The sequence below is a fragment of the Enoplosus armatus genome, chromosome 15 (assembly GCF_043641665.1).
Source record: "Enoplosus armatus isolate fEnoArm2 chromosome 15, fEnoArm2.hap1, whole genome shotgun sequence".
NCBI lineage: Eukaryota > Metazoa > Chordata > Actinopteri > Centrarchiformes > Enoplosidae > Enoplosus > Enoplosus armatus.
Genome location: NC_092194.1, coordinates 469,135 through 480,912, shown reverse-complemented (window position 1 = coordinate 480,912; position 11,778 = coordinate 469,135).

Sequence of the window (11,778 nt, the reverse complement as noted above, 5' to 3'; positions counted from 1 at the left end):
GAACGAATCTATTTCGAAGGCCCTTGAGGACAGCTAGAACCTTGAAAACTCTTCAAGGTGGGCCCTTATGCGTAGAAATCTCTAAAAATCCCTCAAGGATGCCTTGACATGCCCACAAGGACCCCTTGAACACTGGTAAAGGCACCCTGAAAGCCACTAATGGGGACCGTAAGGACCTTTGGGGACCCTGAAGGATTCAGACGTTTTCCTCCTCTACTATATTTTTATTATTTTAAATAAATAATTTTATGTCCGTTAATCTACTTTTTTTTCCTATTCATTTATCATTTAGTCCAAAGGCAGTGGCTTACAAACTGGGTGGCAGGAGAGCAGAAGATCATGGGGAAAAAATGGCGTTAAACTGAGGACGAATTGACATTATTATTCATATGGCTTTTATTCACAAAGTCACATGGAAAATAAATCTATTCAGACCCTTTAAAGGACGATCATTCACCAAAATTATGAAGGGCCATTCAGCTAGAAAGCTATTAACATTACTTCGTGAACTGGATGCGGCTCAATACCTGGGTGGCTGTGGCTCGGGGAAGCAAAGGTGGAAAAGCCTTTTGTCCATGTCAGACATTTTGACATGAGAGCGCAGGAAAAAGCACAGTTGTGAATAATACAATGATGTCTGAATTCCATTTAGCTGCTCCAGTTTCAGAGTGCTGGCTCGCTGTCACACCGTCATGGCTTACTGGGACACTTGAACAGAACAGAGCCATGACAAATGAAAATGTCTGCTCTGGGAAAAAAAAGGCCTATTTACCATTTATTTATTGGGTGTCACAGTCAAGTCACAGTTTTGTATTGTATAATGTATTACCTGTGGTTATATATGATGGTCCGAGAATCTGATTGATGTTTGAACGATAAAAAAAAAACTAAGTGTACTCTGATGATAGCAAGGTTATCAAGATTTCTTTTATGTTTGGTACAAGATGAAAAGTGTGTTGATAGGGATATGGAGCCTATGTTTCTCTCTGCGTTATATATACAGTAGATCCTTGTGTCTTGTGTATTTGAAAACTGGCAGTTTGGGTAATCGACCGACAGTCTGTCTGTGCCAGACTGATATGTCTCAACAACTATAGGATGGATTACATGTAACATTTGCTACAGATATCCATCACGAGCATGCATGTAATCACGTTTGATTGAGAAACAGGTGGTTTGCGTTTTTGACCATGTTATTTCATTAACTTGTTTTTGAATGAGAGGGGCATAATTGGAAAAAAAAAAAAGTTTTGGGGAACGACAGGTCTGAAGAAAGGTCTGTAAATAATGACAAGTACTAATCATAAATTCCCAGAGCCCAAACTGATGTCTTCAAATTGCTTTTTTAACATATCACAATGTTCCAGTGAGATTGAAATGAAATCCGACTGAAATCTCAGCCAGCAAGTGTTTCAGTTGATTGGGTTTTTAATGACTATGTGATTTCAACAATTGATTGATAATCAAATGTTGAACTATTTGATAGCGCTAAGAATAAAAGCACTGGCCTCCATAATCTGTTGGCTGCTGAACCCACAAGGCACTCACGACTGTAACACAAGAAAGACAAGTGGGATCAAGTGAAAAGTAATTCCTGCTTGAATGAAAATCAAATCGCATGTATTTTGAAGCCAGGTCTGCAGCGCGCCGAGGCCATTCGGAACAGGACAGTCAGTACGATATGGTTTCTAATAGCGTAATCCTGCGGGAGCTGGCAGAGCTGTTACATTTTATCAGTTTGCCACAGACAGGCACCTCTTGGGCCTCATTCCGAGCGGCTGGATTCAGATCAGCCCACATTCTCAATGTCAAGATGTTATAAATAGCCAGAACTGATTTGTACAGCTCCTCTGGCAGCTAAGATCAGCTCAGCATGGGGGGGACGTGATGTTCTCGGGGATGGATCCATGGGTAACCTGGTAGGGTTGGAATAACAAAGAAAAGATAAGCTAGCAGCTTCCTGAAGGCACAGACACACACACACACACACACACACACACCACAGAGGACTGTTTGTATTTGTCGATACAGAAAAATTATTTGTCTTTGCAAAATGAATTGGCTTGACACTGCTATTATGTATTAGAATACAACATTATAACAACCTTTTTACTAAAAGGTGCTCAAATGGTCAAATCCACACCCTCCTTTTCGTCACGTCCAAGTTTGCCCCTTTGATTTTTCTAACTTCCATGAATTTGAATTTCAGAGAGCACTCGGAGTGGTACAAACCTGGGGAGGCGTGATCAATCCCGGTCCGTTGAAGAAAGTGAACATCAGTTGGCCCAGCTCTTGTCTTTTTTAATGCTTCAAACATTGCTGGTTACATTGTCGGTCGCTCGGGCTGTAGCGAGCCCCCCAAGCCCCACTATTTTGCAAGGGCACCATCGCTGCATCCTGGGCTTAGTGATTGAGATTGGTTTAAAGAAAAACAGACAAGCCGGAGCGTTTTGAACAAGATGAAAAGAACATTTTTGAGCCAGACCTTTCTCCAAAGTGTGTAGATCACAAAAAAAAAATCACAAAAAACAGGAGCAGAACTACAAATAGACAAACTAAATCTATCTGGTGGGCAGTTTCTGTCAGTTTTGGGCACAAACAGTGAGTGAGAACGCAAAGCTTCTCAGGTCAACAGTGTTGTTCCTATAGCAACAGCTCTTAGCTCTGAGATCTGTCTTGAAATGAATCATATTTTATTTATAACCTACATTAGTGTAGTGTAGGAGTAGTGAAGGCTTGCCTAACTCAATAAAAAGGTGGTGACCGGTCCACTTTTTGCTCCTCCAACTTATCATCCAGGAGCTTTCTCTCTCTCTGTTTGTGTGTGTGTGTGTGTGTGTGTGTGTGTGTGTGTGTGTGTGTGTAAGACCGAATTACCACAGAGCATGTCAAACTGTTGTCGGGAGTACTGGGATCTATAAAAACCGCCGCATCGCTATGGAAACTGCAGCCTCGCATCCAAGTGAATCCGGTCCTTCGCTTAAACCAGACACACACCTCCAGTGGCAATGTTAACCATCAATAACCTGCTGTACCGTAGCTGCTGATAATGAGAAGCGCCGCTTTTGGGAGAAAATTGTTTTACCTCATTTGTCTCTCAAATTACCCACAAATCACAGCGATACTCTCGTCTCATCCTCAAAGTGTCGCCTTAAATGGTCTGTTTAAAGATGGAAACCGAACTGAGCGTGAAATTAGAAAGAGATGACAATATATATTTTTTTGTGAGTACACAGATGTTAGGTTTGCTAAGTAATTGGAATGAATGTCTCGAGCCATCTGTTACTGTCTAATTGCTGCATTTTTTTTGCCAGATATTCTTTTCATTTGATGATTCAGACACTTTCACATGTGCCACGTGTATATAAACATGTTGTGTACATCATGCTTTTTTTTCTCTTCAACAATTAAAACATATTAACCCTACAACTGGTTCTGTATAGTGTCGTGTACTATGCATTGCTGTATTGTTTCTCTGCTAACATCATGTGCCGTATACTGGTAAAGGGCTGCAGGTCGGTGCTGCTGTGTTTGTGTTCTGCTGCCTGTGCGGTGTGGTATCATGTGTTGTGTCATGTGTGGACCATGTCTGCAACGTTATTGTGTGTGTGTGTTTCCTTTGGCATAATAATGTTTCCCCAAACTTTTTATGTGAAATGTTTTCAAAAACCATCAATGACACCCAAATGATCATGTTACTTATCCCGAACATTCAGAAGTCTGCAGACCTGTGTAGCAAAAGCTCCAACATTCAGCGTGGGACTCGGCGATAGTAGGTTTGAATCCAGAACGGGGGCCCGTCTGGTTCTCCCCAAGTGTGATCCCTCCAGGCGCAGGTCCAAAGACTATTAGGTTAACTGGAGACTCTAAATTGGCTGTAGGTGTGATAGACTGGCAACCTGTCCAGGTGTACTCCGCCTCTCATCCAGTCCGAGCTGGGGTATAGGCTCCAGCCCCCCCACACACCTGCAAAAGCATAGGGGGTATACATAATACATGGAAGGGTATTCAGTTGTCATGTTGTTCCAAAATAATAATGAAAATATTTCAGAACATTTTATCTATAGATCACTTTTCAGGGCACTCAAAGACATGTTCCATGTTAAAATGATCATAGAATCAGAATCAGAAATACTTTATTGATCCCTGGGGAGAAATTGTACAGTTCTGGTGCTCCCATTCAAGAGTGGAAAGTAGCATAAATTTAGGACTAAAAGTATGTACAAAATATAAAAATAAGAAATATAAAATAAAAAATATACACATACATATATATATATATATATGTATGTATTGTACTGTTGTGTATGACTATATATGTATTGCACTGAAACGTTTAAAGAATAAATAATAGTGAAGTAGTATGTGTAGAAGCAGGTCCAGATTTCCAGTCTTACTGGTCCAGTCTTTTCTTCTGAGTGTCACTGACACTCAGAAGAAACAGAGGGAGGAGTTGAACAATTTGATGGCCACAGGCAGGAATGATTTCCTGTGGCGCTCTGTTGTGCATTTGGGAGGAATGAGTCTCCCACTGAAGGTCCTCTTTTGCCTGACCAGTACGTCATGGAGAGAGCCTGCTGCTGCCATCCTCTATGCTGTTGGATGGCACTGGCCACCACAGACTCATAGAACATCCTCAGCATAGTCCGGTAGATGTTGAAGGACCTCAGCCTCAGAAAATAGAGACAGCTCTGGCTCTTCCTGTAGAGTGCATTAGTGTTCACCGCCCAGCCCAGTTTATTGTCAATGTGGACTCTCTGGATCATTCTCACCTCCTCCCTGTTGCCAGCTCTGAAAGCCCTCTTCTTTGCATTCAGGAAGGCCTTGACGTCCTTTGTCACCCATGACTTGTTGTTTGAATAACAATGGACAGTCCTTGCTGGGACAGTGGAGTCCACACTGATGTTGATGTAGTCCGTGATGCACTCTGTGAGCCCATCAATGTCCTCTCCATGCAAGAAAGCAACACACTAAAAACTTATAACACGCAACATTAATCACACATTAAAAGCAGTTCTGAAAAGGTGAGGGGGGGGGGGCAGCTATGGAGAAGGCTCTGTCGCCCCAGGTCCAGTGCTCGGTCCTGAGAGGTGGAGACAGGAGGTTAGCCATCAGAGGAGCGGAGGCTTGTTTAATGCCTCAGGAATTTGTCTTGCAAATTATGAGGCCATGGTGTATTTTGGTTAAAGGACTTTTACAAAGTCCTCTAAATAAGAGACCTCAATTTTTTGGGTTCACACACACACACACACAAATATCTTGCTTTACCTTACCAGCAGTGTGGTCAACAATGTAAAGTTTGTCCTAAAGGTGGCACGACAGGAAAGCTCATGGAAGTAAGCATGGCCGTGGTCTATAAGGTCTATATCGATATTACATTTTGTTTCATTGCTAGGAAGCTGAGACTGAATTTAAGACTGAAATATAGTACAAAATCACAATAATGTTTTGGGGGGTTTTTTAAAGTGAGGGAGACATTCCCTGTGCCCAGTGGAAATGATTGTCCATCTGTGCATTTCTATATTTCTTTTGTACAATTTGACATTTTGGACAAGTGCGGCATCGAAGGAGTAATGGCTCCAAATTGGAAATTTCATCACATACGAGCTGCCACTGCCAGTCAAAAGAATCAAAGACAACTATGGTTAAACGCAATAAGACGGACTGAGGCTCGTGTTTGTAGCTCACACTTCCTGTCACGGGAGGTTAAATAAAGTATTGTCTGTTGTAGGTATGGATACCATTATGTGTCTGAAAGTTTGTCATGCGCCCCTCATCAGAAATCGGGGAACTCTGAGGAATAGGTGATTTCTCTCGTTACGCTAACTCTTTTAGCGCATTAGCTAACTTTGTTAGCTAGTTGTAAATCTCACCTGTTAAGTCTTTCCATTTCAAGTCTTGTAGGCCTACATGGCCATTCAGGACATAGTTATAGGCGTCTAAAGATTTATGCGCCCTCATTTTCTTTTTACTGTACACGCTTGGTTTCTCTATCAGGTACGTGTAACGCTAAATGTCCGGCCATTCCACCGGAGGTAATCCAGTCTGGCCCCGTGGGTTCATGTTAACTTAAACAGAGTGAGTGACCGTACGTATTCAGAGAAACTTTTCTTCAGTCACTGTTAAAAAAAAACAAGCCAACAATGCCTACAATACTTGCCAGCTAGCATTAGCTAACGTGTTCAGGGAATTATTCTGCCTCCCCCTTTCCTTCCACAAGAAAAAAAACGTCATAATGTTTACTAACAGAAAAGAGGTCTATATCCATGTCAAATGTCGTCGTTATTTTGCTGGACCAAAGGGTTGAATGGACTGACGCATCTGGCCAGGCACTAACATGACATGAAAGTGTGACCATGAAACGTCTTTGATGATTTCTGCGTATTGAGTAAATGCAGATTCACAAGCCCTTCAACTGGCTGTGCGCAGGCTGCAGGAACGTGAGGACTGACAGTGAGCTCAGCAGACGGGGAGGGCCTGGGGGCCTGGACAGGCTGGCTGTATGAGTGGGAGGTTTAGCCATCGCCCTGCAGACAAAGCTGCTTCTCTGTGGCACACTGTGAAGCTCTGCCCTGTTGATGTTGATGATGCTGCAACATCAACCGGAACAACACTCGCTCCGGCCAGGACACCAGGAGACGTTCTGTCGGCGGTGAACTCAACGTTCAAGCTTTATGATGGGAAATCGTGGTGCCTACTGGTTTCAGAAAGACTCATTTAAAACTTGAGCATCTAATCATGTTATTATCCCCCAGTCAATGACTTGTTTCTGTGTGTTCACTGTTCTTTAGGCATGAAAAATAATAGTTTACTCTTTATTTACGTACATTTTTTTTCAAGAAGTTGTTGATGTTTCCACTGAATTGATAGTTAATTAATATTAATGCTGCAAAAAAACATTTTTCCAACATATGAGTAATGCATAGTGCTCTGGGCCATGGAAAAAAACAACAACCATGGTATGTTGTATGTTGAACTGTGAGGACACTATATTTTGCCTTTTCTTTAGACTACATCAAAATACATTCACAAAAGAAGAGAAATAAATGCCGCTAAGAGGCATTCACGTTCAGAAAGTGCAAGAATACTCTCATGTGCCACTGTTTGTATTTATGGGGATATGCTGCTGCACATTGGGTCCATGAGATCTACTCGTCCAATGTCGTTGTACAGCTTTGATGCAAAGCTGACCGTCTACTGCACGGAGCAGGTACGTTTTGGTGTTTGTCAGAATTAATGACAGAGAGGTCAAGCTCTGATGGGGGCTGGCTAGAACAGGGTGTGGCCACGTCAGGTGGCTCATCCTCACCATCCTTGACATCAGTGGTTCCCAACCTTTTTCTTAAGGGAACCCTATTTTACCATTGTATATACAGTGACGACCCCCACCGCCCCCCATTCATTGACTAAAAAATAACAGTGTGTGTGTATATATATATACACTATATTGCCAAAAGTATTGGCTCACCTGCCTTGACTCGCATATGAACTTAAGTGACATCCCATTCTTAATCCATAGGGTTTAATATGACGTCGGTCCACCCTTTGCAGCTATAACAGCTTCAACTCTTCTGGGAAGGCTTTCCACAAGGTTTAGGAGTGTGTTTATGGGAAGTTTTGACCATTCTTCCAGAAGCGCATTTGTGAGGTCACTCACTGATGTTGGACGAGAAGGCCTGGCTCTCAGTCTCCGCTCTAATTCATCCCAAAGGTGTTCTATCGGGTTGAGGTCAGGACTCTGTGCAGGCCAGTCAAGTTCATCCACACCAAACTCTCTCATCCATGTCTTTATGGACCTTGCTTTGTGCACTGGTGCACAGTCATGTTCGAACAGGAAGGGGCCATCCCCAAACTGTTCCCACAAAGTTGGGAGCAAGGAATTGTCCAAAATCTCTTGGTATGCTGAAGCATTCAGAGTTCCTTTCACTGGAACTAAGGGGCCAAGCCCAGCTCCTGAAAAACAACCCCACACCATAATCCCGCCTCCACCAAACTTTACACTTGGCACAATGCAGTCAGACAAGTACCGTTCTCCTGGCAACCGCCAAACCCAGACTCGTCCATCACATCGCCAGATGGTGAAGCACGATTCGTCACTCCAGAGAACGCGTCTCCACTGCTCTAGAGTCCAGTGGCGGCGTGCTTTACACCACTGCATCCGACGCTTTGCATTGCACTTGGTGATGTATGGCTTGGATGCAGCTGCTCGGCCATGGAAACCCATTCCATGAAGCTCTCTACGCACTGTTCTTGAGCTAATCTGAAGGCCACATGAAGTTTGGAGGTCTGCAGAAAGTTGGCGACCTCTGCGCACTATGCGCCTCAGCATCCGCTGACCCCGCTCCGTCATTTTACGTGGCCTACCACTTCGTGGCTGAGTTGTTGTCGTTCCCAATCGCTTCCACTTTGTTATAATACCACTGACAGTTGACTGTGGAATATTTAGGAGCGAGGAAATTTCACGACTGGACTTGTTGCACAGGTGGCATCCTATCACAGTACCACACTGGAATTCACTGAGCTCCTGAGAGCGACCCATTCTTTCACAAATGTTTGTAGAAACAGTCTGCATGCCTTGGTGCATGATTTTATACACCTGTGGCCATGGAAGTGATTGGAACACCTGATTTCAATTATTTGGATGGGTGAGTGAATACTTTTGGCAATATAGTGTATATATATATATATATATATATAAATAAAATTCTTACACCCTTAAAATCAAGCGAGTTTCATGACCCCCCAAAACTGTTGAAAAACTTTTGGTTATTTTCTTTGGCAGAAATTAGTGTTCATGAATTAAAACATTATAGAGGACCTATTATGCTTTTCCTTATTTTCTGTCATATATATAATATTACAATGTTGGATATTCATACTAAACGCTTCGTTTCAGTTTTTTCAACCGCCAGGTCTATCTGATGTCAGACAGGCACGGATGTCCTTTTATGGTATCTCTGCTCCAGGCACAGACGAGAGGTTTATGTTTATGTCAGCATTGCTTAGTAACGTTAGGTTTAAAGTTTGCCTTTGGAAATTCTTCCAAAGACTTCTGGAATTTGGCCGGCCAATCAGAAGAAAGTGGGCTTTTAGGAAGGGGGGCCTTAAAACTGAGAGGCTGCATGAAGGGCCAGAATAAGATGAATAAGGACTTTTTTTTAACTGTGAATCATGCAAAGCTGCTCTAGAATCACAAAATGAAAATATAGAGTTGGAAATGAGCACAATTGGTCCCCTTTAAACACTTTATATGATACAGATATTTAAGGGAGCGCAGGGTCTCACGGTGTCAGCTCCACAAGCGTTCATATATGCACAAACACGCACTGAAAGCACCTCTTTTATCATCAAATCCAACACTAAGCTTCTTCAGTTTTAGTATCAGTCTGTTGAGCCTTAAACGTGTTGGTGATGATGCAGCGATTCTAAACTTTACACCACGTCTGAAGCAGCGTGCTGAACTAGTTTACTAGGGGTTGTGCTGTTAAGTGTCATCGAGTAAACTGGGTCAATTATGTGCATTGTATTTTTGACCAGTAGTATCAGTTCACCTTGGTGAAATGGAGCAATCCTCCCTGCACACCTTCTGAAATTATCAGTGCTACTATTGTTCACTGCAGCCCTTCAGACTCATCCATAGTTTCACCACCATTCACACGTTCCTTCAGACAAAAACGGTTAACTGGCAATAAAAGCAGTGTTTTAAATTAAGACGACGACTGACAAAATACTACAAACCTTTTTTTTTTTTACTTTCTAAAAGCATATGATTGCAGTCTGTGCAGATTTTAAAAATCACAGGAGAAATGTTTCAGGAGAATATTCAATAAAATAAACTGAGATGAAAAAGTTAACTGTACAAGAGCGATCCTAAGGCAACGTCTGAACAACAATCCATCCCAAAGTTAACCCACCGTCACAAAGAAATCACCAAACTAAAGTGAGACTACAACACATGCGGAAGATTTCTTTGACCGAGATAAGTGCAGTGCAGAATAATGTTAATATCGTTTTTGTGAAATGTAACTGTGTAAAAAAAAAAAAAAAAAAAGTAACTAAGGAAAAGAAATTAACAACAGATAAAACATTCCGCCACGTTCATTATTCTACAGTTATTTCCATTTCAAAACAGCCTTTCAACAAAGCTTCTCTTTTTGCTCCGAGGCAGCAGCGTCTCTGAAGCAGAATTCCTTTGGTAAGTCTTGTATTCACAGTAAAATTGGTTTTAAAATGATACTGCCCACACTATCAGTGCCATTCCTCTTTTCATATAAAAACACAATAAAAATGGGTGTGATAAACTGAATATATAAAAGTAAGAATTTACAAATAACAATGCAGTTACTTTTGGACAATTTCAAAAAAAGAAAAAAGAAAATACAATAAAATAGAACTCACTGGCTAAAAGGCAAATGACACGGTGATGACACCTGAAGGGTTTTTTTCTGAATGAAAGTCCATTTCAGAGTACAAGTCCACGTGAATCTCTTTGGTCCCACCATATCAACACCACTGTGAAAGATTGTACATTTGATGATGGGGTTGACCAGAAAATTCTATGTTCATTTCAATATCTCTCACAACTGAATTATCTCATTACCTCAAGGTGATAAAAGTTTTGCACATATATGGTCAAAATTGTAATTTCCAAAAAGATATGATGTATATTTTACTTATGTTCCTGTACTGACGACACCTTTCAGATTGGTGTTACAAGTTAACCCCCATCTGTGACCTCAACACTCCATACGTCAGTCCGTGATTCAAATCACAGATCAATGTATCTGAGTATTGAGGTACTGTGGATTTTGAGAGTCTGGTCGTTTATCATCACCGCATCTAGACACATTAAAAAGAGAGACAGCTTACACTACCTGGACGTCATCTGGCAATGTTAGCTAGCAAGGCTAACTAGCTTTCGGCGTAGGGTACCAAATTTCGGTATTTTTCATCCTGGCTCTTATTCTCATAAATTGACTATGGGTCACGCTAACTTCGTATTCATCATCTTCAGGAAACGCAACTCCAATAACGCACTGTATGTCAGGACAGGCTGCGCAAGCTAGAGCGGTTAGCCGGAAAGTTGCCCAGGAAGTAGATTCCTATGAAGTTAGCTACAATAGCTAACCTAGTGTTTTTTTCAGGTCAAACTCAGAGACAAGCGTTTGAAATTATTTATGTAAACCTGAAGCTTATTTGGAAAGCTTTAGGGAGGCTTGCAAGTTGGGCTTTTTCTCTCTAAGGTAAGTGCAAAGTTGACACATAGTCAGAATGACCACGATAGACCATATTCACACAGCGGCCATTTTCCTCCGACGTCACGCTCAGAGTGGGAAGTTCAAATGCTGTTATCATGTTGTACTGCTGTGTAGGGAATCTGACAAATCGTTGTCATCTCACCGCTTCTCTATTTATCAGCCAATGAAAAGACAATGGATAGTGAAAATCCAGAAGGACATCGGGCCATATTTCAAGGTGAAACATCGTATTTGATAACCCATTAGCTACCGTTTGGCAACAGCTAACGTTAGCATTCAACCACTTCCTAGCTAACGTTTACTGTTTGATAATTTTACGCGACATGAGAAGGAAGGCGAAAATGTATTCTGAAATATCAAACGCAACGACACATTTGTTTGAGCCTGATAGTAAAATGCACTGGATGTAATCAAGCTGCAACCTTAACTGTCTTGCTGTCTCTTCACCTGACCTCAGAAATGTTCTGGTTAAGTCAGTAACGTTAACCTTGTGTGACATTATGCTCACTGGAACACATAT